We start from the raw sequence: 26,796 nt of genomic DNA, 5'->3' as shown, positions 1-26,796 counted from the left end.
ATTATCTCATATATTTCGGCAATCGCTATCGACAGGAATGCTTCCCAAGATTGGAAAATCGCGAAGGTCATTCCGATATTTAAATGTGGCAATAGAAATTCACCACTAAACTACAGACCCATTTCACTTACTTCGATCTACTCTAAGATGCTAGAGTATATAATCACCTCCCATATTCATAATCATTTAAACAAATAATAACTTTTTCTTCGCGAACCAACATGGATTTAGGAAGGGTTTATCGTGCGACACGCAACTATTTGAGTTCACGACTGAACTACATTTTAATCTTGACAAAGACCTGCAAACTGACTGTATGGTATTAGATTTTCCAAAAGCCTTTTATCGCGTAGCTGTGTGCCGACTAATTCTAATATGTCTTCTTTGTCCTTAGAGTCACTAACGCTATCTTGGATTCGGAACTTTCTTATGAATCGGCAGCAGTTCACCGTGGTCAACAATTTTTCCTCCCCGCTCTCTTACGTTTTCTTTGGTGTGCCACAGGGGAGTGTCCTCGGTCCAGTACTTTTGCTGATATATATTAACGACTTACCGAATACCATATTTTCTCATGTGCGAATTTTTTCTGACGATTGTATAATTTACCGAGAAACTGCCAGTACTGATGACCACGTGAAAATTAAAATGATCTTGACCTTACTAGCAGTTGGTGTAGCACCTGGCTAATGTCCCCTAATCGAGATACATGTATAGCAATGTCTTTCACTCGCAAACAGTTCCTTTCCAACTTCTACTATATCAATAACAATGCTGTGTCTGTAGTTACTTCTTTCAAATACCTAGGCGTAACCCTGACATCAAACCTTTCCTGGACTACACATATCAACAACATCTGCGGAAATGCCTCCTGATCCTCGGAATATTTATGCCGGAACCTCCGTGAGACGCCGACAAATGTCCCAAAATGAGCCTATCTTACATTTGTTTGCACTAAACCTTAATTTGCTTCTTCAATATGGTCCCCTCATTACATTTATTTAACAACTATGGTTGAATCAGTTCAGAATAGAGCCGCTCGATTCATTTCACAAACTTGCAACTTCAAAAGTATAACGCAAAAACAAACAATTTTTCACGCGCATTTATGGTAAAACAAAAGCTTTTAACACATCTGCGCTTCCACGTGTCATCCACTTGTGGAACGACCTTCCCGATATCCTGGTAGCTGAAGCTAACAAAGAAAAATTCCGTCACGACACAAACATCATTTCTTACGTTTTTAAAGCAACGGAAAGGGAAAAGCTTCTTGTCTGCGTTGCTTCTTGTGTGCTTTTTTTTTCTTGTTTGATCTGAGAATTTTAGAGGTTGTGTAAACTTGACTCTTCGTTGTATTGTTAACAAAGCGCTTTATGTTCTGCATAACTGTATAATCTTTATACTATGTGAAATTTTTGAAGCTCCCCTTACCCAATGCCCATTCCTCGGGCCTGTAAGGTATTTTGGAAAAAAAAATAAATAAATATGTGCAGACGTTTCTCTTCTGCGATCATGTGAACTTCAAAATATATGTTTTTTTAATGATAAATGAATTACAACGCCACAATTTAAGCAAGGAAAGAAAGCCATGTCATACGTGGCCTACTATTCTGACCCTGCATTATGACTTCACGTGTTTTACTAACACATTTGATTACTACAATTTTACCAAATTAAGCCTTCCATATATAAGGCTTTTTCTAACAGCGCGACAACAAACACTTCGCTCGACTATAGTTCGTTTGTATGCCGAACTCACGTAAGGTTGAACGCGAACGCAATAAAATACACGCCGACTACTTTCCGCAAAACAATGGACAAAGGCAATCTGCTTCTCCATATTTGCGGCCAGCGAAGGCTAACATATGCCAGCTACGATTTCATTCCGTGACGTGCACAAGAAGAGCAGCATCGGTGGCACATCTGAATATTCCGGTGAGTTTCACTTTCACATGAACAAACGCAAATTAAATGTGTCATCGTAAGACGCACGCTTGCCAATGTATTCTTGCTAGGGATGGGTGTTCAACCAATATTATGTAGAAACATGCTACCGGAAAGTAGAAGAAGAAAACGAAGTTCGACTATGCTGCGAGCGTCTCCGTAGGTGGCCTACCATGAGCTGTAGTTTCCCACCCTGTAAATAAAGGTGACCCATTGTCACAGACGTGGTGGAGATGCTGGGTAAGGCACTATCACGCGATTCCGGAGGAACATTGTCCACTAATAACGGATGCACAACAGCACGAGCTTCGCGACAGCCACCGACTCGACGGCCTTGCACCGGTACCCCTAGAGATGAGCTTGGATGTTGACGACCAGTAGCCCTTCAAATAGGTGTCTGGGTACCACCTCCCCGAACCGTGGACCTTCCCAAGAAAACCAGGCGACGGCGCGTACGAGTGACTCAGCCACTACCAGCACTTGAGCCAATATAACCACTGGAATGATACTACTCAGTTATGTTACGGTGGGTTCTTCCTTGCTTTCATCAGGTTGGTTTGGTTTTAGAACTGCGAAGACACGTTGGCAACTTGGGAACGATTTGTGAAAGAAATTGGGAAATGCTATGGAGACCCAGCATGAAGACGAAAAGCGTGGAACACATGTCGCAAAGGGCTGATTTTACCGTCGAGACATGCAGTACGTACATTGAAAAGGTACTGAAATTGTGCAAATCAGTGAAAGAAGTGCGCCTCATTTTGTAAAATATCGCTGAGCCCCTTTACCACTTCTTTGTCGGGAAATAAGGAAGGTACTCGGTGCGTAGCTGACGCGATTAAGCACTTTAGGACGTTCGAGACTCGTTTCGCAGCTCATCTTTCGCTTTTACAGCGAAGCTGTTTGCCTGACGAACCTGTATGAATAAGTCGCATGCGCAGTCTCCTAGGGGTGGTATCTGGGCTGGCTAACGTCCATAAAGTGCACAAAAAAAGGTAACGAACAATAGTACGGCGCAGAAGAAGGAAAGGAGACGTGATTTCACCGGTCGCCGCAAACGCGCTGGTCGCCATTGCTGCCGGCTGCGCCTGCTGTCGTCTGCCCCCAATACAACGGCTTGGCAGTTGCGGCAGGAAACCAAGGGTATGTCTGCCGCGCTGTGTAAGAATCGGATTGGCTACTGCAGAGGTAGACCGATGCAGCAGTTGCAACTCCAACAAACATGTGAAAAGTGGGGCGTCGACAGCAGAGGCGCTACTATAACCGATGACAACGTGCACGTGCGAAAGCGGAGAATGCGGTCGGTCACTTGGCCTCCGAAGAAAGTCAGTGAGAGCGAATGCGAGATGCTAATCATCGGTGTCGAGCGCAATCTACCGATGAAGATCGCACACTGCAAGCCGCTCTTCAGCGCCGAGTTAGGTCGCTCGAGTCTGCGTCCAAACGGCAGAAGCGTGAGCTGCCACCTCCTTGGAGCTTCACCGGGTCGAAACCCAAATTGAAGATGATTTTTCTGGACGCGTAGTTTGGCCATAATTGCTCGGTTTGCAATCGACAGCTTCGCTGACTAATCTGCCATCATATGAATGCTTTGGTCCGAAACTTTTTTTTAACATGAGAATGTTTTGCACCTGGCCCTACCAGAAAATCCTATTTGTTTTCAAACGGGTTTCATCAAATAGGGTTATGGAACGGGACCCCGTTTGATCCTGTTCAGTCCTGACCTGTTTAAATCCTGTTTATTCCCGTTTAAACCTGACCCGTTTAAATCCTGTTTAAACCTGACCCGTTTAAATCCTGTTTAATCCTGACCCGTTTAAATCCTGTTCAATCCTGACCCGTTTAATCCCGTCCTATATAACCCAGACCTGTTTGCCCCTGTTCAGACCTATATTTTACTACATTCATACCAGGTCCTTTCAGAATGGATTGATGTTGCTTAATATAATTTACTCTTTAAACCTATTTTGTACACTTGTGTATTTGCGATCAGCATTGAAGAGAAGTAGATCTGCATTATGTTTGCAACAAGAATGCCACTTTCACATGTAGGTTTGCCTGGTACATTGCTTGATACGAAGATGAACACAATTTTCGGCATAAATTGATTAGCACTACCAACACTGATGTGATACATCATGAACAAGTTTTGTATGACCCACGAGTACGTTCTCTATGTATGACCTACAAGAAAATGCACCCTGAAGAAGACTGTACCTCATTTTCCTATTTACTACAAGTATGCAAAGGTAATTCTTGCAAGTTTAGTATATGTTCGATCACTTGTACTCGTCCTTTTTGCTGTAATGGTTTGTTGACAAATCCACAGTAAAGCGTAATTTTGGGGTGAAAAATGTCAGGCAAAGTATTGGCATGTACTTGTAAGTGAAAAAGACAAGTATATTTTACGTAGGTATTTCTGTACACCCACTTGAGCTTTCATTAAGCCTGAAGTCCTCCGGCTTAAGTAAAAGCATGTCATAAATGTCCCAAGCACTGTTTATTGGACCTTCTAACGGTATTTCGATGCATCCAGTCTGCCGAGAGAAGACCGCTGGAGTGGGTTGCTTGGGTGAGAGCGAGCAGGGCACCTGAAAAAGTAAAGCCAATAATTTATCTTGACTCATGCAACAGGTTGGCACATAGGCAAATTTGCCTATGTTCCCACAGATAAGAAAGGTTCAGCATTCCGGTCATAGGAGATAATGAATAAATCTTATTGAAAAATATGTGGTTTCATGCAATGCCTATGTTTCAAGGGAACATGGATTACTGTGGGAGAATAAGCTGTCATAATTAGCAGGCGATTGAAGCAAGTGTTATAGGAAAAAGATGGACACATCGTTTGATTTACAATAATTACTAGTATTGAAGCAACAGAATACAAACAAGAAATACCTTTAAAAACAACACCGACAGGTTGAGATAATAAATTATTCAGAAACTAAACCCTTCTGCCAGCAAAATACCGTAGTGTACTGGCTTTGACATTGCGCTGCTCAGGCAGAGGGCATGGGATTGAATCCCGGCCACAATGGCTGCATTTAGATGGCAGAGAAATGCCAAAACCCCTATGTTAGGTCTATTGGGTACATGTTAAAGGAGACTAGGGATCCCGCCAACTTGAAGTTATAAAAACCGGAGTATATTTCGAGATAAGCAAACTCACAAAAGTAGAAGGCCCTGGCTATGCGAAGACCATATAAAGCCTTTTAAGGTAGGTGCCAGCAGCCGCAAAATTTCTTGTAAAAGCGAAATATAGCAGAAGCGTTATTTTTCCGTAGATCACTTTTGCAAGGTATTTTACAATTTGACACCCGACATGTTGGGCATCTACGGGCAACAGCAATTGTTGCACAGATCATAGCAAACACTGTTGCACCTAGGTATACATAGACACATAGGTATAGGTACAGTCACTGACTGATTTTCCGGACTCCGAAAATTCGAACATGATTACTCGGTCTGCTTCATGGCACCGCCATTCTCCCCATGGACCATAATGTATAACAACTTCCGAAAGTTCGGACGCCTTGCAACCTCTCGTCTGATTTTTTGGACACTCCTTGAGCCAACTTGATCGAGAGCACCATGCACCGACTCTGACCGTTGCATGGTTCTACTTGCTGAACGCCATTTTTGTTTTGAACGGAGCCACCTTGCTGCCCCACGAAGTGGCGCTACTGCAAATCCCTGCTCATCATCATCGTTTCTGCCTGGTTTGTAGCTACAGCAGTTCCGGTCTCAGCTTAGTATGCCATGTTAAGACAATCCAGCAGCTGATTTGTTTGTTTCTTCGTGCACGACGCTGCGAGTAGGCCAGGTTTTTGTTTGTGCAACTGATGTCGGCGTGACGATGTTTGACGAAGCAAGATGGGCCAATTCATTTCACTAATATCTAGAATAGCTACCTGTAAGCACCACCTACCTTTCAACAAGATTTGCAAAGCAAAAAACCTCATCCTGAAAAGTCTGCACATGAAGACATCGGTAGCATCATCAGCGTGGGGCCTCAAGATAATTCGGCAAGCCAGGAAATTACTGACAGCATGAGTGCAAGCATGCCAACAGGAAATCAGTGGCTGAATAATGCACCTTCTACCAATTGGTAGACAGTGCATTTTCGCAAAGCCCTAACTACAGCAGATCATTGTTCAGGAGTTCCCGAATGCACAACTCCATGCCATTTTCACGCCGACTCTAGGGAAACACCTCTGCACAGTTGCAAGAAAAAAAGCTAGATGCCCCAAGAGAAATGAGCCCACTCAAGCCATCGAAGTTATGTTTACCTTGTCTTCCTACAACTACTCGAAACCTAGGACTGCTGTTTTGCACAAGGGAACAAACGTCAACATTGGTGCCTCGCCCAACACAAGTGGTCTGCGCCGTAGAAGGTGCCATCAGTCAGCCCACAGATGAGGCCCACATCAGTGCTGTCAGTGTGCTGTACAAATTGCAGAAGCACAGCCTACAAGCTTGTCTGCCTTAGTGTGATCGCACCAATGAACGAAAACCAACGAATCAAGTTTGTTTCGTGCCGAGAACAGTTGCCTCATGCTGGATTTTCCTACAATTCTTTCTAAGCACAGATAATGCTTGGTTTGTTGTGTAGGCATGTAAATAATGAAAAGGCCTGCATCACTATCTCTGAAAAAAATCATGTAACAAAGCTTGTACAGTACACAGGTGCAGTGTCTATCACATACCATTTCGTACAGTAGAGGCTACATAGGATAAACCGACCAATGTATAAATGACTGGCAGCGTGACGAAGCAAACGATGCGCGGGTCAGTTAGCAGTGGTAGTGCACTGCTCTCGGCGCACATGCACCTATGTTTGAAAGCTGCTTGATCGTGACAAAATATAAAGACAAAAGCGCTGGAGAGATATCTGATGCTTTTCTTATATGTATGACGAGGAACCTAGCACTAGCTCCCCATGCAGAGAATTACTAGACAGTGAGACTGCTTCTTATCATTGTAAAACAAGTGTCACGCTCACCATGTGATGCGTCCTTTTCGTTTCCGTGCGAACAGCATGTATTCAGATCTATTCTCCCCCTTTCACCTTTTGCACAATATCACTGTGCGAGCAATAATACTGAACTGTTAGTAGCAGTCTGTCAGATTGCCTCCTTTCTTTCCTTGTGAATTGTGTGCTAAATAAGGCTTTTTTTGGTGAAAGAGTGCTAGTTTAACGCATAAACTAGCGCCATGGCACTTTGCAATAAAGGAGTTATAATTCACTAAAAATATGTCCGTGCAGAACAGTGCCAAAAGAACACCTTAAAGAAAGAACATGAGTGTATCTATCATAAAGACCAATCCTTGTCTTTTTTCCTTAACATAATTTTCAATACCGATATTGAAGTACAAGCTCACCATATTATATCACCTTGTCAAGGAAGCAAGGCACAATGGTGCCCAACTGTCGCGGGACCAACTTGGATGTGGAGATCAGCGCAGATCAGCAACATAGCATGGTCTGCTTACACTTCTTCTCCAGGTCCAGCCATACCTATAGCAGCTATAAAACAAGTGAGCTTAGAATCACAAGCGAAACAATATAAAAAGTGACACTGAACAAAGCAACTTTCGTTAAGCATAAATAGGATCGAAATGCTGACATTATGCCCATAAGTAACTTCACTTTGAGCAACAAAGCATCCAATTTAAGAAAGATTATATGTATGAGCTATCTATGTGAGAAAGATTAATCGAACGCCCTCTATTTGCCATACTCCTCCCCTTATGCATGGATGTCTCACTGACTGAGTGAGCTGGGCTGATCCCAGGTATAGTGTAATTAAAGGTTGTCACTTGGTGGGCCAATCCCGACACCATTGCATGACTTGTACAATAATTTTAATGTGTATTGTAATGCTGGCCATCCTGCAGGCACTGCAACATTATAGCACCCATAAGTCTAATGGTATTACCTGATAAGGTTAACTAATAAGTGTCCCCAGAAGCATAACTCGGCATGTATACTCGGAGGCCATTATTATTAGAGAAGCAACAGCAGAGGTGAAGCTTTATCCTGTGCCATATGCAAAATGGCCGAGCACGCCCAGCTTTTTGGTTACATTCTCACTTGTGACCACTGCAGCAGGCTGACTGACATGCGTAACCAGCAGTTTGTAGGACCACATTTTCATAACCTGCAATTTTTTTTACATCTGAAGAGATCAGCCTTAAGCTCCATGATGCACTGCACTCGAGAAGCATTATAAACTGGCAACATTTAAATGCTATGCTGCATGGTTTGTTGCACGCTTTAGGAATTTACTTATTTATTATACACATAGCTCATAGGCTCCAGTTGGAGTATTGCATGAGGTGGCAAGAAAACATAATCATCAGCCTGGTTACGCCCACTGTAGGGCAAAGGCCTCTACCATACTTCTCCAACAAGCCCGGTCATGTACTAATTGTCACCATGCCGTCCCTGCAAACTTTTTAAGCTCATCCGCCCACCTAACTTTCTGCCGCCCCCTGCTACGCTTCCCTTCCCTTGGAATCCAGTCCGTAACCCTTAATGACCATCGGTTATCTTCCCTCCTCATTACATGTCCTGCCCATGCCCATTTCTTTTTCTTGATTTCAACTAAGATGTCATTAACTCGCGTTTGTTCCCTCACCCAATCTGCTCTTTTCTTATCCCTTAATGTTACACCTATCATTCTTCTCTCCATAGCTCGTTGCGTCGTCCTCAATTTGAGTAGAACCCTTTTCGTAAGCCTCCAGGTTTCTGCCCCGTAGAAACCTGGAGGCTTACAAATTCTGAACTAACAAGAACATTCAACAAAACAAGTCAGACCAAAGAAGAAAAAATAACATACTCTCATAATGGGACTACGTATCTGGCAGCTAGCTTATAAAAAAGACAATTAGGAATGTTTTACTACTGGTAGCGCTTTAGGGGCAGGAATGTAGAATTCCAAGCTTCATACACTTTTAAGCCACCTTTCGTAGCTTTTTGTTTTGAAGTTCTATTCTCTGTACTATTATAGAAATGAATACCCCCCTCCAAAATAAAACGAAGAAAAACATGTAATGCACAGTAATGTAACACAATAATGTAATGCACAACAGTGAATACTTAGAAAAATGTAATTAAGAACATGGAGTCTATGTGGGCACAGATGTTAGAACTCTACATGAAAGCATAATAATAAAGGTGGGCGAAGCATTTATGCTTTTGTCGGGCAACCTGCAGCAAGACATACAGGTAAAAGGATATGCATGCCTCACAACACAGTCCCTAAAAATATCTGTCACAATACAGTGAGTAGGTATATCATGCATATCTACAATAGCCCCTAATTATATTTAACTCAGAGGGGGCTACCTATGTAACTTGATCAAACTGCAGGTGGGCCAAATTCTAAATATACGATTCAAGTAGACAGAAAATGGAAGTTATGAAAATGTATCTACAGCAAAAGTGTTGTACATTATTGTTGTACATTATGTCATACCTGCCAACCTGTGAACATAATATTTTGTAAAAATGCTGCAGACACTAAATTCTTTGTTGGGGACATAGCACACATTATTTTAAAGCTTGCTCTCAGCACCCCCATTGTTGCATACACACACACATTATTAATAAAGGGAAAATCACACATCTACCCGCTCGTAGCAATTGCTACAAAAGAAACCCGTACGGATTCCTCGAAAGGAAAGCCTCACATATGAAAAAAAGAAATCATCCAGGTCTGGGAGTCAAACCCGGGACCACCGCCTTTCCGGGACAGCCGCTTTACAATCTAAGATAACCAGGCGGCTAGCAGATGGCCGGGCGAAGTCGAATTTGTCGACAACATGAAGCAAAGGCAAGGGTCTGACGTAATAGTTCTGCGGAAACGCGCAAGGTGTAAGGTGTAGAGAAGTAATTAATAAAGGGGAAAAAAATATTACGTCAAACCCTTGCCTTTGCTTCGTGTTGTCAACTAATTCGACTTCGCCCTGGCATCTGCTAGCCACCTGGTTATCTCAGATGGTAGAGTGGCTGCCTCGGAAAGGCGGTAGTCCCGGGTTCGAGTCCCGGACCAGGACGAATTTTTCTTCAACTGTGCGGCTTTCCTTTTGAGGAACACATACGGGTTTCCTTTGTAGCAAATGGTGCGAGCGGGTGGACGTCTGATTTTCCCTTTATTAATTACTTCTCTCCACCTCGTGTGTTTGTGCAGAACTATTACGTCACACACACATTATCAACCATTATTTAACTTGTCGTGCAGCACAAAAAGCAGCAGCGAGCTTGAAACCAGTAACTGACAACATTGTTTTTTTTTAGATTACAGAGTTTTACGCTGCTTCAGGAATTTATCTGACCAAACTTCCCAAAAGCAAGTGCCCCTCTGATGTTCTCGTTAGAGATATTGCATTGCTAATAATAAAGCAGTACAAGTACCATTGCAATTAATTTTTTACATGCATTTTAACAATGTCATGCCGTCAATCTCTCAACAGCTTTAAAACATCTTAACCAACACAACTTCGTTGTCTTTCTAAAGTGACATTCATAAAATTGTAAAATGAGCCCACATTTGTAAACCCACGAAAAATTCAGGAGAGTTTCCAAACATGGATGATACCAACAAAATCTGCAGCTCGTGTAAGTGGCAGCAACTGCTTTGCACACACCTTGTCACAGCATGCACATCAGGTACTTTTCCGTGCTGTTGAGGCTGCAGAAGTGCCGCAGGTGCATATGTGGAGGTGCCTCTGGTTCACAAAATCTTGCCATCCCTAAACAATAATAAATGCTCAATTTATTGTAATCCCTGCTGAAACTGTAAACTTGTGATATAAAAAGATCACGTCATATTTTGATAAGTCTCATACAACCAGTTACATGAAGCTGCAACTGGTTGTGCAAATATCTGATTGTAACATCACAGGCGGTTAAATAACACGTAAATCGAACTGTAGCAAACATGAATCTACTATGAAAAGGTTCACACAAACGTACAGCTGTATAACGTGAAATGTGAATTGCACTATCAAAAAATTCCGTAGGACATGAAAAGCGTTCCAAAACCTAATTTGTTTATGCGGCGCAACAAAGCACTGCTCCCAAAGGACGATGCGCTCAAAATTACAACACACCACCTCTATTTCTGGAGAGACAACACAGAAAAGAGAAAGATTTTTCCATTAAAAAGAAGCATTGCTTATGTAATTTCGGCTTCTCTGCAAGATCGGAACCCTTTACAAGTACACGAAAACACACAGGACACTAATACACGTCATCTGACGACACACTATAAACAGAAGAATTTCCATACAAGCTAAAAATCTGGCCATGCGTCAACGAAGGAATCGGGTTCTCGCGCAGCTGTTAGCTGTGCAGACCGACACATCGACGTACTACTTCTAGAAATGCCTATACCATTTCTCAATGAAAAATTATGTACACAAACAGTAACTTTCTTTCCTTGAATTTTTGTGCCCATTTAGATCAAAGAACCACCCGCGCTAGCGTGCTTCATAGGTGAAAGTAAATAAACCACAGATAGAGCTGTTGGTAACATGAATACGTTTTAGGGCAATTTCCATGGAACTTTTTGCTAAATGTGCACTGCGACATGAAGAACAACCATTTGAAAAGCACATTTATAATTCTTGCTGCTTTACAAATCCGGATTCGGTTGTTGTACGGATCTTGCGATACGTACAACAACGCACACTTCACGAACCATAGACAGGAAGAATGCGCGCAAGCGCCGGACTTACCTTTCTCGGCGTACTCGGAAAACGCTCCTTTTAGTGTCACAGGTGCCGCGGAATCGACTGCACCAACGGTCCTTCCGGCGCACACATTGTTGAATTGCGGATCAACTACAGGACGTAAGAGCACAACTTTCACCAAATTCTTCCGTACAGTGCGATACGATGCGACAGTGCCAGAGGATGAGATCCTTTTCATGAGCCCGGAACAAAGGAAGCGCGAAGGGTCATATCTTCGGCATCGGCGCACCACACGAAGGATACTGCGGGCTACATTACGCGGTCCCAGGGGTTTTGTGTTTCTCAATGCATACAAGATGCACCACAATTTTTCTCGGCACAGCGTACACACGATTAAACAACTACATCGGACGGCGTCAATACACAGCAAGCACTCACATGTAGCGACAAACTGAAGACGGCAAAATAATATCACCTGTAACTTTACCGGCGCTACCTGTGGTGCCATCTGTAGGCCGCCACCGAAAGCGACCGTGCTTTCGGTGATCTCATGGATGGTGACGGCGTTGTATATCGATGTTATGCGAGTCGTACAGCGTCTTGTACGACGTGTTTCAGCAACGTTGCTTTTAATAGAGAGGACAGCAATCTGCGTATACGCCGTATAGACGTCTCACCCACTTGAAAAACACAACAGGAAATTTTCAGTCTGTCGTATTTTGGGACGTCGTGACTGTCGTTCTGTTCTCTGTAGTGTGACGTCCTGTAGTCGAAAATTCTGTAGTTCCTGATAAATATTTGATGAAAAATTGACAGAGACCAATTTAAGGATATGTAAAATTATTAATACAAAAAAAAAAAAAAAAAATAGAAGTAGACAATAAAACGCATCCGCTGGGAATCGAACTTCGGATCTACCGGTCCCGAGACAAGCATCTTACCACTGCACCACGCCGAACATAGCTGCTATAGAATTGTTTAAGCTATGTCAAGAGTGTAAATCGCTGTCTGGGTTGCTGTTTACATTTACATTTTAAAAGCCAAGATGCGCTTTCACTTCACCGCGTCAACTGCCGCATCTCTAGATGAGCAAAAGTGTTGTTACCATCGACAGGTACATCGTGGAGTGCTAGACCATCGATTTTGCTGTAACGATATCCATATTTGATAAGAAATTCAGAAGTAGACAACGGTGACCGGGGACACTGAGGGTTGTTACTGCTAATTCCGACAGTTGTCTCTTGCTCTTTACACTTTTGAGCTCGCATATAATTCGTGTTCAATGCTATATAGCTACATAAACACTCGTGGGTGAGTCTTCATCCCGACAGAATACTGGCTTCTCACGGCAGCGCTGTACCAGATTAATGAGACCCGAGCGAGACAGCTTTTCACGCAACTTTGTGGAACAATCCAAAACTTCTTTTCCGCTTCGCATAAGCTTGTGCAATATTTCTGGGAATTAACTAATGTCTCAGTGTAACCGCACATGTAAGTCCACAGGCTTGTGGGCCCCATCTTACCAAATAAAACAAAGCGGATACGCAGCCATTCCCGCAGATGGTATGATTTTGATCAGCGGCCGATTTTGAGGAGGCCGGTAGGGCGTTGCGGGGGGGGGGGGGGGGGGGGGGGGGGGGGGGGGGGGGGGCTGGTGCCGCGTCGTCACGGCACAATTATAACAATTGGCCACGTCGACTTTAATACTGGTGTCGGTGCTATCAGTATTGCCGGCTTCAGAGAAGCACGATTGAATACCGCGCAAGAGAAAAGTACAGTGTACACCACCGATGCGAAGCTGACATGTTAATATAAAGGGCCGCGACCGAAGGTGCTTCTGTTGCGACTTCAGAACTCTTGGCCGTCGCGACCGAATGTTTCTGTTGCGACGTCATAATTGCTGTCGTAACGTCAGTAATGTCTGTCGCAACTACAGAAATGTTAGGAACATCTGTCGTACAACAGAAATTTCTGTGTTTGCAGCAGGAATTCCTGTTGTCTTTTTCAACTGGGCAGGACCGGGAATCGGATTGAAATTCGTAGCTAGCATATCGCAGTTTGGTCTGTGAATGTTCCGAGGTGGTCACGCAATTTCAGTAGAGCTTGATAATGGCCCCAATTCAGCACTAGGGGCTAAATTGTCAGGATGTCGAACAATAAAAAAGTTCCTCCCCAGTTCTATTCAAGCATTAAACTGGTATGCATGATGCCATCCAGTATGGTTGCCACAAAGCTCCAGATTAAACCAGCTTTTGTGACAAACAGGCGACCCTATATGGTGCCACTGCGTCCAGTATAAGCCAGTTTAGTTGCAAACAGGGCCCCTGTTAAGACCCATTTCTGCGTGAACTGGTCATGCCTATACCTGCTTGCATGCCAAACGGGACCCCGCTCAGACCTGTTCGTGTGTGAACTGGTCCTGTTTATACCTCTTTGCATGCCAAACGGGACCCCGTTCAGACCGGTTCGTGTGTAAACTGGTCCAGTTTATACCTGTTTGCATGCCAAACGGGACCCCGTTCAGACCGGTTCGTGTGTAAACTGGTCCAGTTTAGACCTGTTTGCATGCCAAACGGGACCCCGTTCAAACCTGTTCATGTGTAAACTGGTCCTGTTTATACCTGTTTGTTGCTAAACAGGTCCCTGTTAGAACCAGTTTAAACCTGTATAACCCAGTTTGAAATTAAATAGGATTTTCCAATAGGGGGCTCCATGCTTAACTTCCTGTGACGGAAGTAACTTATGTGACGTCGGCGCCAATGAGTGAAATAGCTGGCTGGTTGCAGCATTCGGGAAGCAACGCGAATTCTTATCCAATAGAAGGCCGAATGCCCCTCGAGATGTGCTCGTCCATGCTTCGTCGTCTGCTCAGCGTCTGCTTGTCACCCTGTTACATTCTCCATGGTTGATGGATTGTCGAAAAAAAAAAACGTTTATACGCCGTAACCACCAGCTGCGTTTACATGGATACGACAGCAGGGCTTCTCTTTACCTGCACGTTTTTTTCTGCAGTAACCTTGCAGCATCCTTAACCAGTAGCACTGGTGAATGCCATTAAAAATAATTTTTATTTAGGGGTATTACTTACACATGTTCACCAGCGCCACACCCTTTGCTCTGCGTCTATTTGGCGTTTGCTCGATACCGTCGTCACGCACCATGCAAGAGCTGGGTAGTAAATTAATGATGTAGTCAACAATTAGGCCCTTGTAACATTCCTTATCGCCAATGCATCAGCAGTGTTTTTAGTGTGGCAGCATTTGATAACTAGGTATTAAACCAATTTTACGGCTCGGCGCCATGTCTCTAGTCCAACAGCTTGAAAACAACAGCCGATCTTAATAATTACCGCAAAACATACGTCATGCCTTGAAATTATTATGAGAGGAGACATAGCGATGACGGATTTTGCTACTTATTTCTTGCTGACAGCGCGGGGAGCCAATAACAAACATGAATTCGGATCGACGCGTGTGATTGGCGGTCTATGGGTGTTGCGACGTTACTGTAGCTCATCACGGTTAGGGCGGCTATTGTAACTGCCACAGTAATGATCGGTATACGACGTGAATGCGCAAAGGTCCTAACATGTCACGTATCGCGGTACTGTATCATGTAGGGATGAAAAATAAAACTCCCCTGTGAATACCCAATAATCCACCCGTTACTCCCCGAACTATACACCAAATGGAAAGAATATTAAGTTTGTACGGCTCATAGCTTCGGCAGTGCTGCAACCAGCTTGTGAGATGGAGATAGGATTGGTGAAGCGAAGTACTGCATCGCATAGAGTTTCATACAATGAAACTCTACGCTGTATCGTGGAAATAACGAGCGCCGACAGGGAGCGCTTTGGTAGTCACAGCGCAGTGCAGGCTCCAACGTGGTGTAGCGTTGTGTTGGCACCTTGCGCACATGGTTTGTCTTTCGCGTCGGATCAGCCTGTGGCGCCTCGTCGCCTATGGAGTGTAGCTTCAACATGCATCGGCAGTGCTTACACGGCGCCTACTGCTTCGCTTCCAATGGCACCAACTAAGAAAACTGCTGCGCTACATGGCGCATAAAGCAACGACGTCGACGTACGAATCTCGTTTCGGCACGGCAGCGCAAAGCAGAAGCCTTCGCGCGTTGACCACATACGCTACGAACTATGACACTCCCATTCCTGAAGCTGAGAGCATCGTAAATCAACTTGTTGCCCAAGACGCCCTCGTACCTTCGCCGAGACGACTCGGCAGCCGGACATAGCTCGCCAACAGGGGGAGTGCAACAGCGAGAGCGCATGCAATTACCGAGATAGAATGCAGTGATACGGCACCCCCAGGCGCAAATCACACTGGAGAATAAAAGCGAGGAGCCATCTGCCGCACCCTCCTCGCCTACTTCAGGAGGGAAATCCGCTCACTGGTCCTCCGTTTTGTTACCTTAGAAACATCGATGTCTGCGTTTCGCAAGGGGAGTAATTATCATTGGTGCTGTAGAGCTATGGGGACTACAGAAAAGGATGATTCCGCCCCTGACCAAGGCTCCAAGCTAGCGGTGATAAAAGATCAGGCACGCCACGCCCAGTTCTCGAAGGTACGTAAATGGGCTGCCGACGTTTATTCCTAGCTGTTAAGGTACACCCCGTGACGTCATCGCCTCGTGGCTCGCCTTGGACATAGAAACAGGAGGTAAAGCAGCTCACTACATGTTATGTGCACTAACAAAGCACAAGGACTTCTCAGCGCGGGCTCAAGAGTCTGGAATAACGACCTAGTTGCCCAAGCTACTAGACTACTTGTGTCGGGGAGGGGGGGGGGAAACGGTTACTACCGGCGCAAACATGAATACAGGAGAGTGCGTGAAGTATCCTAAAAAAGATTTACCGCATCATCAGAACCACAGAGAGCGTTTTCGTGGCCGACGTCATAATCAGAGTTGACATGGAAGAGTAAGCTGCATATTCCCACCAAAAGGGAATAAACTCATGGGCAATAAGAGACGCAAGCACTTATCAGTTGAGACTGTACAAGATGGCAGCCAGTTGTCACAAAGCAAGGTGTGGTGTCGTCGTCTTATTATAGTGCCTAGAATATACTGGCTAGTGTGCCGTCCGCGGCCTCCCGGGTGGCACCAAATGCAATGAATGTCGGCGGCTGCCGCTAGGGGCGCTGCAGTGCAGGTGGGTGCCGCGGCACCATCCGGTCTTCGTAGCCCGCCGTGTTTCCACAGCATCGGCAAGCGGGCTGCTGCGCTTTTTGTTTTTATTAAGCTGTAGCAGCAGCACAGTTCAAATGCGGGCAGCGGATTTATAAATCAGGGTTTGTTTTGATTACAACAGGCTTCTCTAGCGCTTGTCGCTTGCACGAAAAGCGTGTGCTAGCTCAGCTGGGCTTCGAGCGGGGAACTCGATGTGTTTCTATGCTGGCGAAGAGAAAACGTAATTTTTAAGGCAAATGCCTTGATCTCCATGTTCCAAGGCCGTGTTGCGAGGTACAGAACATATCACACGATCCAAGGAAGGCCAGAAACGAACCAAAACATGTCCAGCCGTGTATAAGAGATGCTAATCATTAGCAAATTTCATTATTGATTATAGTGATTGGATTAAGGGGGATTAGGCTGAATTAGAGGGATTAAGGTGTATTAATTAAGGAGGATTAGGGTGGATGAAGGAGGACTAGAGTGAATTAGAGTAGGCTTTACAAGGCTTTCGCCTTCGTACGTGTCTCTTCGGCGATAACTAAGGACACTTGTTTTTTTTATTCTAGCTATGATTGCAACGTAATATTTTAAGGGTAAGTTTTAGGTTACATTTTTCATTCTAATAAAGTAAAGGAATTCTAAGGTTACGTTACTGTTCTATCGATGTTATATTAATGCATAACCATTCAAAACCGCTGTAACCGATCATTTTTTGAAATGACTTTAATTTCTCTGTTCTTTCTTTTTATTTTATTTGCTGCTATTTCTGCCTATTATCTTATTGTTGTCCTCATAGGTTTGAATGTTTTTGATTGTTTGTAAACCATGTACCCATCTCCTTATAATTCCCATTGGGCCCCGAGGATAGGATAATAAGCAAAAAAAAATTGCCTGTAAAATGGAATGCACGTGGTGTTCCGTGTACTATTCATTTTTTTTACAGTTGGCAAATACGTGCAGATTTCTTTTTATGTCTGATATGCGTGAACAAAAATAGGAAACAGATCTTTCATTAAAGTGTAATAAAGATTTTATTTATGCGTAACAACAGTCAAACGCAGGCATATAAGACAGCCCTAGATGAGATAATGCACACATACATGAAGAAAATAGATCGCGCAGTGACGCAGTTTAAGGAGCTTCTGCCGTTGCCTTTGCGCTTCCCTCTCTTTGTTGATGCCTTTACAAAAAAACCGAAACCTCAAGAAAATAAGAAGTTTGCAAGCGCTGTCAAAGCTGGCTTTTCATGCTCTGGGCACCCTACTTGGGGAAAGGCCAGCTGTCTGCAGCTGACCTGAAAAATCAGCTACACTCGCTACATGTAATTGTTTCTGCTGAAGAACACAGTAAAAGCATCTTCCACGGCCTTCACAGCGGTTGACAGCGTCTGGCTAAGATAGACAAGCAAGGCCTCCATTGTCAAAATGGGAAGTGCAATAATGAAGCAGCGTCGTTACTAGCTCCAGCTTTACTTACGCAAAGGAAGCCTGCACAATTTGGTCAAGAATTTTGGGCAGTGATCTTTCGTGCAACATAACCTGCAGTATAGTAGATCAAAGCACTACTGCTCGTTTTTTCTTGTTTTTTTTCCCCTGGTACTCAGGAAAAGTAAGCTGAATGCTTAGCATACTCAGGGAATATCGTGGGTATAGCTTATGGTTTCAGGCGTGGTCACGATGGAAGAATACTTCCACCGTGGGCGTGTTTTATCGCGGGGAATCTCGTGGACAACGTCATTCACGGTGATAGAGAACGCGCGCTCGACTAAACGTACTGTTTTCGAAATGTTTTTCACAAACCGCAGCAGTTGGTGCCGGCCTCCTGTCCGTTCTCCTGATCATTCTTGCCCATTCTGCTGCCGGTTCGTATCAGATGGTAGAGTGAACAAGGATACACGCCCTTTGTTCGAGCGGTAACCGCTTCTACACAACGGCACAAAGCAGGTCCTCTCCTTGCAATGTTTCTATAGCTTCGGCATTTCTTCACCGCCGCCGCATAGTTCTCGCAATGACAGGCACACGAACATAACAGCCACGCACTCACTCTTTGACAACACCAAGAACAAGCACGCAACGCCGCTATAACACTGAAAACGCAAACACAGAAACCGACGCAACAGCTGCGAAACTGATATGCGAAGCAGACGACACGCGCAGTCTGCACCCACCCGTGTGGCAGCGACCTCTGCCGGCCATAGTGGGCATTCATTGCAGGCGGCGCCACGCTCGTCCATTGAAAAGAGCTGGTGCTCGGCACACTAGCCAGTATATTCTAGGCACTATAGTCTTATGTTCCCGCAGTAGAGGCTGTCATCTTGGAGGGCAATGTAGCAATATTAGGAGGACATTCTTACGAGAGACAATCTCTTGGGTCTAAATAGCGGTAGCTATTTAGACCCAATAGATTTAGACCCAAGAGACCCCAAGATCTCTTAGGTCTAAATAGCTGCTTGGAATAGAGCGCGCGCTCTATTCCAAGCTATATTCGCTGTACTACGTCCATGCCATGCTGTACTGCTGCTGTCCATTTGTTCGGAATCAAATGTATCTTTAACTAAACGTTCAATTAATGAACAGTAGTTCCTACGCACATATTTAAATGGCAAGAATACATTATGAAAATTCTTATTTATTCCCTTCTTCAGGTCTGCAGCGTGGGCAAATGTTACTAACTAATATGAAGCTTACGGTGTTGATCGTTATTTTTGCCGCACATTCACTAATTTGTGCAGTTGCAACAGTTGTTCATGTACCAGTGCTTCTAGATGGCAAAGGTAAGTGATTTATTTTTTTTTTTCACATTACGGTTCCAGCAAAATCAAGAGAGGACATTTTTGTTTAATTTTTTCACATCATGTTGTCTAGCATCCCATCGGTGAAAACCACTCGTGCCATTGGTCACTGCATTTGTCTTGTATTGTCAAAACCGAAGCCAAATATTAGGCTCTGATAAGTCCTTCGCAAGGCCTGTCAAACAGAGCAACGAAACGCCGGCAACTACTACTGACCATGTGATACACGCCAGTTTCTAATTTTTATTCATACCTAGTGGGACGCTATCCGTTTTGGACATGACAAATTCTGCAGCACTACGACCACAGTCAATGTCTTCGAAGGGGTTCCCACTTTTTGGAGAGCCAGTTGACTTCAGAACGCAGTGCTGCTTTTAGAGTGAAGAACGCTGCTCCTCCAGTACTCTATCAATGTCCGCGTGAAGCAAAGGACAACTACCGAAAAGTCGGGGATGAAGAAAGAACGGAGGTGCGCTTTAAAGGCACAACTTTGTTTGTGAAAATTCTGCGTCGCCTCTGTGTGACTGGATCATGAGTGGTTCACACGCAGTTCTCCAGCATTGGCCTGGCACCACTATAAAAAATTAACTGAATAATAGAAGCCTTTGAACTTAACTCGTCATTGTATTTCGAGATTTGCGTGTTTGGAGATTACTATTACGGTCATTAGATGTTAAGGCTTTGCGCAGTGAAGTAATATTTCAATTTGCAAAACCTCGGTAGACTCACTGGCGCTGTTTTGTGTGTGAATTCCATGCTATATAAGCCGAATCGCAGTATTGCACTCAACATGCGAGACGTCGAGCATCACATGGATCAATCGACCGACCGGCCGAAAAGTGTGAAACAAGGAGAAAGAGATAAAGCTTCACTTTTACATCTTTTATATGCATTGTCCTAATTTTTTAATTAGTGACGACTTTGAATGAGTCAGCGGTGTCTAGATGAAAACCGCAAATAGAGATCTGGGGCCAGATCCCACTGCGGTTCCGTTCGAGAACCACTTCCTTTCGCCTCCTCTCATTGGCTGACCGTCGTCACGCCCGGCGTGACAAAAACTTTCGGAGGCAGCTCCGCGGTTTTCGTCTACGTCACGGGGCGTGGCCACGGCGCCGAAAGGAACCGTTTCGCCGGCCGGCACAAGAACCGTGGCGAGTAGGTCCACTTCGCGGGAACCGCTGCTGCACACTTGTAAACAAACATGGCGGTGCCCATGACTCCGTATCTTTTCGCGGCTCTTTGCAAGTGCACTGGGCGGAGAAGACCTAGAAACAGGGGAGGTGCCTTCGATCTGCCGGAGGAGGATTTCCGCCGCTATTTCAGGATGAGTAAGGCGCTGGTGTGTAGGCTGTGTGCTGATCTTGACGGCGAAATCGGGACGAAGGGGCCGACCGGACTTCCGACAGAAGCAAAAGTTCTCTGTGCGCTTCGGTTTTTGCAACCGGAAGCTTTCAGACTTCTGTCGGCAGTGAGGTAACCATCCAACTCTTGCACTCCTCAATGAGCCGCTGCATCAGCGCAGTAGTGCTAGCTATAACTCGCGTAGGCAAGCAACCTTTCCGTCCACGCCAGCAGAAAAGCAGCAGGCAGTGGCAGAATTTTTTCTCCGCGGCCGAATTCCTCGTGTTGTTGGCTGCATCGATGGAAAACTCGTTGCCATCAGCCAGCCCAAAAGCCTCAGCCCTGGTGAAGCGCAGGCGTTCATGACTAGGAAGAGCTACTACGCCCTAAACACAATGTTGGTAAGCACTACAAATCTCTCCACTCGTTAAAACAAAATCATAATTCGCGAATTTCAGGTGCCTGCGTGGATTGCGTGCATTTGTATGTTAAATTTCAATGCACTCAAAATCGGAGTGAGGAAACGTCATTTACATTGTCGGGTAACATGTTAATGATACTTATGAGGAACAAATTCTGCCGAGGTTTCCACATTACTTTCCTAATATGTTGCATTCTGCGTCGCAATACGGTTATTATGGCCCTACAAGAAACACAGTTAAAATTGATATATATATATAACAGGGATACTCGGCAAGGCAACATCTAAAAGTCATCATTTGTTATTAGAATAATGTCACCTTCACTAACTTTGCAAAAACTTAACACGGATAGTTATTAAAATTATGCTCATATCATGTTCCCTTAGAGTGCTGCTTTTATAGAAATTTCGGAGTGCATTAAAGCCATGGCTTTTTTTCTACCCATTAGTTTGTCTCCAGCATGCGTGGATCTTTATATTACCTTTGTATATTTGCAGGTCTCAGATTCAAAACTGAGAATCCTCGCTATTGATCCGCGGCGACCAGGATCCATTAACGATGCCTTTGGATGGAAACACTCATTCCTGCGGATACGAATTGCCGAACAAAGGCTACATCGCCCTGCAGAGTTTCTGCTTGGTGAGCCGTCTTATCCGATGCAAGCAAATGCAGACACTGAGCACAGTTACATTTTATTTTTGCACAGCTGATAGTAGCTACCCACTTGAGCACTGGCTGATGACCCCTGTGCCTGGCCATCCAAGCCTCGAGAGACCAGAGGGGGCTTACAATCATGCACACTCCTCAATGAGGACGGCTGTGGAACGCTGCATTGGGGTGCTGAAAAGCAGATTTCGGTGCCTTCAAAGGTATCGAACTCTGCATTACAGCCCGAAGAGTTCACCTACCATTATTGCAGCATGTGCAGCGCTCCAAAACCTGTGCCTTGAAGAAGGTGATCCTTCTGATGGCTCGTGTAGCAGTGACAACAACAGCGACAGCGAGCATAGTGAGCAGGAGTATGACACTGCTGCACAAAACGCAACGCCATCTTCCACTCGCTCCACACTAGCAAAAGCACGCCTTCAGCACATTATGAGAACATCAGCTTATTTGAGAACAGTGCGTCAGCGTGTGATAAGGCAGCTCACCAGGCAGGCACAACATACCTCACGGTGATGCATGCACTACGGCGACTCAGATCTCTACTCATACGCCAAAGTAGTAATTTTTGGAAGGCTTATGCAATGTGTTCGCAGCTGGTAAGGAAATAGTAAAGAAGGCAGGCCATTCAATTTTGATATCCTGTGATAGGTCATGATAAACAATGTCAGGTGGCTTTCCAATACACTATAGCATATATGGTTTGGCTCAGATTGGTGGGTTGACCTTCCTCAAACAATTCAGTCTTCGAGAGCTGCATACTGAAGGGCTCCACTAAATCTTTTTTAACGTTCACTGACATCTCGTGCAGTGCATGGGACTGAAATAATCCGCTTCCATCGAAATGCGATCTTTGTGGGCATGTTCGAACCCACGCCTTCCACATTAGCTGCCGAGCACCATAACCGCTGAGCCTCCGCAGCGGTGATAATTTATATGGCATGCATACAATTGAATACCAAATTTGTAAGGTGCTGTTGTCTTGCCGTTGGATTTTTTATTTATTTTCATTCCCTCTTTTTCTTTACGAAGCAGTCAAGATGACATCAGCTTTTTCCAATAATGTGCGGCTTATGCATATGTTGTCGTTGTGTGAGAGCATTGGTAATGTCCAGTTCAGTAACAATTTATATTGCACTTATATTGCACTTCGTATAGCTGTTGTCTTTTTATTTTTAATTTATTCCTTGAGTGCTTATTACTGTTGTATTTTTCCATTTTTAATTTGTATCCTTGAGTGTAGAACACAGTTTCACCTGTACCGCGCTGTTACCCCTGTGCACAGGTTGTATGGGGCCCTGAACTTAGTCTGGTTCATGGAAGCACCTTTCGTTCGGGGTCCTTGAGTTTCTGTATGAGGAAACAGAATAAACTTCAACTTCAACCTCAACTTTCAGCACTATGACTGTTCGTTCTGGTCCTGTTTTCCTTTTGCATATGAGTTATACCATTGTAGGAATAGCTGCTGTTAGAGGACCCAGCACAGCTGCCTAGTTTGGTATGAATAATTGACACTGAAAATAAGATCTTGTTTGTGGCTATTTATGATGCACTGAGCCTCTTCATCAATGGTCATCTTCGGCACAATCTTTGCAGAAATGAATAACACTGCTACAAAATGCGCTCGACTGAATTATTGAGACGGAGAGCATTCCTGGTAGCCAAATTATATGATATCACATGGTGCTTCTTGATGACTTTGCTACTTCTACATAAAATCACAGCAGAACTTGTGTCTACGCAATGGCTACAGCAAGAAGCTGCGGCCGAGTGTATGCACTACTGCCATAACCTCACAGAGCATTTGGCTGAGATAGGATAACATTGCGAAAGAAAATGATATAGTGAGCTAAAATAATAAATTGCAGTTATTATTGGTGGCACACTGCCCAGAGACTATGACAGCTGACAGGATTAACGATAAAATAAGGGTAGTATTAAGAAATCTACACAAATTAATCGTGGCTGTTTTGGGTAATATAACATAACAAAGTGATGCAAACAGAAATGAATGAAAGGTAAATATTCTTGCCTACACACAAAATGGAACAATTGTCTGGAGTATGTGGTTTGGATAATGTAGCAACATAAAAAGATGTAAACAAAAATGAATAAAATTGAAAGAACCTTGTCTACACACAAAACTTCAGTTGTCTGGACTGGCATAATAAAGTAGGATGGCAATAGTATCATTTAAAAAGAACCTTTACAACTCATAATGACAGAAGTGGAATAAAAATATTCATGACGCTATTTCGCTGGAGGTTAAGCACTGATAGGGGCGACGGTGGACAGCCACTGCACTTGCTGCAGTATGAACTGCCCTGTAATTGCCAGCCGCTCCACTGCAGCAACAACACGAGCCTGGTACGTAGATTCGTTGACCAGTGTGTTCTCTTGAATAGCTTCCATCCGCCCCAGTGCTGTGGCCTGGCGTACTTGCGAGTCAGCCAGTGCCTCTGTAGCAGCAACCAGGCGATGCAGTTAGCTGATTGGCCCAGCATCATCTCCGCCTCTCGCTGGAAGCTTGTCGCAACTACACCCACCACCTCTTTAAGCTGCTGCAGTTCCTGTTTGTAGAATAGCACTGACTGTTATATTACTCTTTCTTGCTAACAACCATGCAGCAAATGGATTATGTACATAAATATTTTATTTCAGCTGCCGAGCCTAACGACTGTTGATAGCCAACAGCAATTTCTGGCAGCAAATCTTCAGCACCTGGCCTGCGCGATGGTGTGCACCGCTCCTGTTGCTGGCTTGTCCCTAAGGATACCCACAGAAAATACATTATTGCAGCACTTCACGTGTGCAGTCTAGATTTGATCATCAGATAGTGCTTTATACACTGTCATGCAATAGGGAATCTTGATATCACTGGTGACGAAACATGTGTATTGCTGAACTTACGTGAAAAGCCACTCGTACCGGGTCGAACTCCAACAAAAACGTGATGGAAATCGTCGCCGACATGGAGTGGTTTGATCAGCAGGAGCTGTGACGGGCTGCGCAGCTGTTTTTAGAATGAGCTGGGGGCTTGAAGCATGCCCATCCAGGGATTGTGCAGAAGACGGCAGGGTGCTATCCTGAGCGCACAAGTCCACCACAATGAGCAGTGGTACTTTGACTCCACGGTATGCTTGAATAACCTCCATATTTAATATATAATTGTAGCAAAGTGTAAAATGAATGAAAACCAAATATGCTACGTTTAAGAGCAAAATATATTTTCTTAACGTGTCACTCAACACAACAACTTTAAAATTCTTGCAGTTAAATTTTTGCAAACTAAAACTAACTGGCTCATTTAGACATTGCATAGTTACTCTGCAACGTGAGTCTGCGTAAACACTCTCCGAAAAACGAAAAAAAAATTAAATTATGGGCTTTTACGTGCCAAAACCACTTTCTGATTATGAGGCGCGCTGTAGTAGAGGACTCAGGAAATTTCGACCACCTGGGGTTCTTTAACGTGCACCTAAATCTAAGTTCACGGGTGTTTTCACACTTCGTCCCCATCGAAATGCGGCCACCGTGGCCGGGATTCGGTCCCGCGACTTCGTGCTTAGCAGCCTAACACCAAAGCCGCTGTCCGAAAAATGCATGTGCGCTGTTGTATATATACAGTGTTCAATTATAATGCATTGGGAACTTTGTACCTGACTATATGTTTAATACTACTCCAAACAAAGGTTCATTCACAGCAAACAGAAAGTTTGCTGCGAATGAACAGAATGTTTTTTTTTTGGAAATGTCATAAAGGGCACCGAGGAAAGTAACGCTGAAAGCATACCATCAGTTCACCAAATAGTTAAAACGTTGTCACTGGTCTGAGGATCGCGATTACTTGCAACCACCTCCATTTACTTTTGAAAAAAAACTTCTCTAATTACACCATTTGTTAGGAAATATGCAGTTCATGACGAACATACCTTTTCGAAAAATCCGCTACACACGCCTACTGCACTTGAGCGGCCGACAAGATCGAGGATGTGGCCCCGCAGCCCGCACAGACGGCCGTCGCCGGTACCCTTAGAGGAGTAAACGAGCCGCTTGTTAGGCAAAGGCAAAAGTGCACTCTGCATCATTGCAGTCACCTGTGTTCAGCGGAAACGACGACTGCGTCGTGGCGGGATTTATACACTTCTTTCTTCCAGAACTGCCGCGGCTGGTCCGCTGCTTTCGTTGCTAGCCCGTCTACGTTTAAAATCTCTGCGAGCTCACGCCACAACAGCGCTTCGCTTGCTTCTGCAATTTCTGGCGTCAAAACAGCTCACCCTTTCACGAGTCGCGGGTGTTTCTCCATGAACTCTACAAGTAAAGTACGTTGTCGCAGCGAAACATGAGGGCCAAAAGGCCGGCGAGTCGCTGCTTCTGCCATTGCGAGTCTTCTTGTCAGAAACGGAACCAAGGGCAGACGGAACTTCAACGCGTGCCGAAAAGCACATGATTTCCCAGTTTGCACCGCGCGCGCGCGTATGCGACGCCGTCTACCGACAGAAAAGAGAAACATGTACCAAAAGTAGCGTCAAAATAGTTCTTTACTTCACTCTCTCGCACGTACTGCGACTTCTTATCAAATAATATGTATTACCATTTATTTGTGATATTTGATTTCTTTTTAAAAGAACCTATTTTTCAGTGTACGGCCCCCGACAAAGCCAGGCAGTCGTGGGCCGGGCTCCCGCGAGGTCGGGCGCTCGCCGATTGGCCGTTGGCTTCCCCTTCTTTCTCCTCACCTACTTCGCTGTCTTA

General features: G+C 44.5%; 2 long non-coding RNA genes across 2 annotated transcripts in view; one reads left to right on the top strand and one right to left on the bottom strand.

The window, feature by feature from the left end:
• Window positions 1–1,819: 1,819 nt before the first annotated feature.
• LOC142574347 (uncharacterized) overlaps window positions 1,820–26,796 on the top strand; it is a 37,778-nt gene continuing 12,801 nt past the window's right edge. The window contains exons 1-2 of the long non-coding RNA XR_012826505.1: window positions 1,820–1,932; window positions 19,469–19,597. This is a non-coding gene — a long non-coding RNA (uncharacterized LOC142574347). The remainder of the gene's footprint in view (window positions 1,933–19,468; window positions 19,598–26,796) is intronic.
• On the bottom strand, window positions 4,420–11,991 carry LOC142576555 (uncharacterized). The gene is made up of 4 exons (XR_012826871.1): window positions 11,683–11,991; window positions 10,591–10,695; window positions 7,321–7,465; window positions 4,420–4,529 (listed from the first exon to the last, which is right to left on the bottom strand). It is a non-coding gene; the product is annotated as an uncharacterized LOC142576555 (long non-coding RNA).

This window comes from Dermacentor variabilis, chromosome 3, assembly GCF_050947875.1.
Source record: "Dermacentor variabilis isolate Ectoservices chromosome 3, ASM5094787v1, whole genome shotgun sequence".
NCBI classification, from domain to species: domain Eukaryota; kingdom Metazoa; phylum Arthropoda; class Arachnida; order Ixodida; family Ixodidae; genus Dermacentor; species Dermacentor variabilis.
This window is presented reverse-complemented; position numbering and strand designations above follow the sequence as displayed.